Source organism: Lucilia cuprina, chromosome 5, assembly GCF_022045245.1.
Source record: "Lucilia cuprina isolate Lc7/37 chromosome 5, ASM2204524v1, whole genome shotgun sequence".
In the NCBI taxonomy this organism is placed as follows: domain Eukaryota; kingdom Metazoa; phylum Arthropoda; class Insecta; order Diptera; family Calliphoridae; genus Lucilia; species Lucilia cuprina.
In genome coordinates this window covers 15,985,176-15,986,478 of record NC_060953.1, presented here as the reverse complement: position 1 = coordinate 15,986,478, position 1,303 = coordinate 15,985,176, and positions in this window count along the sequence as shown.

Here is a 1,303-nt window from a genome sequence, read left to right as displayed (position 1 = left end):
AGATAGATAGATAGATAGATAGATAGATAGATAGATAGATAGATAGATAGATAGATAGATAGATAGATAGATAGATAGATAGATAGATAGATAGATAGATAGATCCAAAGAAATACACTAAGGCCTCTATCGGGGCTCTTCTGCTCATCTTAACCAGTGGCTCAGTATTAAATCGAGCACATCACCTCCGGTCTTCCAGACAAGAACACTAACCAGTCTTGTATTACAGAGAAGCTTAAGCAACGTCTTAATGTCATAGGGACAATCTTTTCACATGTACAATTACCACTACATAACGTTGTTACAACAATCGGGCTTCGAATTGGAACGACTCCAAGTTTTTGCATAGGAGTTAAGAATTTTTTTACAAAAATCCAAAAGTAGCTGAACACTATATGGGAAATACTAAAAAATATAGTAACAGTAAATATGATCTAAAAAAGCTGAATCTCGTCTTTTGAAGAGAAAGAAATTCAATTTTAAAGTGATTAACGTCTTCATATTTTGTAAAATAAATTGCAGCATTTTTATTAAAAATTCCACTACTTAAGACCACTGTAAACAACAAATATGTGTTTATTTTTTTACCACTACAATTTTATGTAAGATAATATTTGTGTTGAATAAGTGAAATGTATCCATTTCATTCTTTATTTAAGTTTCATATCGTACGACTAGGAAATACATATTTACCCTTATCCCTTAGCTGTAATTGCCACTGTTGGTGAGTTGCACAAAGAAAACTGCACACAAAAAGTACGGTCACATGCGGCAAATGAAAATATCATCAAAAGTAAATTTGTGTCATGTTAAAATATGTTTTCGAACTAACAAAAAGAAAAACAAATTTAGTTTGTCGTTGAACAACAAGAAATGAACAAACAAACAAACAAACAAACAAATGAAATAATGAAAATAAAACAACTTTAACTTTCTTTTTTTCAACGGAATTTTAGAAATTAAACCAAGTCAAATTTTTTTAATGTGTCAGTAACATGAAATTTATTTAAAAACAAGTAAAAGTTAGTATATTCGACTATGTCGAATTTTATATACCCATTATCAAATCATAAACTGTAATATTAACATAAATTTTGGAAGGTGACCCCATTAATGGTTCTTTACGAATTTTAAAATCAAGAGGATTCTAAGACAATTAGTAATTTAATGAGAGTAAACTTATATTAGATCTAGCCGAAATCGAGATATTGCCTATTTATACCCTACACCACTATAGTGGGGAGGGTATTATAAGTTTGTACTGATGTTTATGACATACAAAAATATTGGTCCAATACCCACC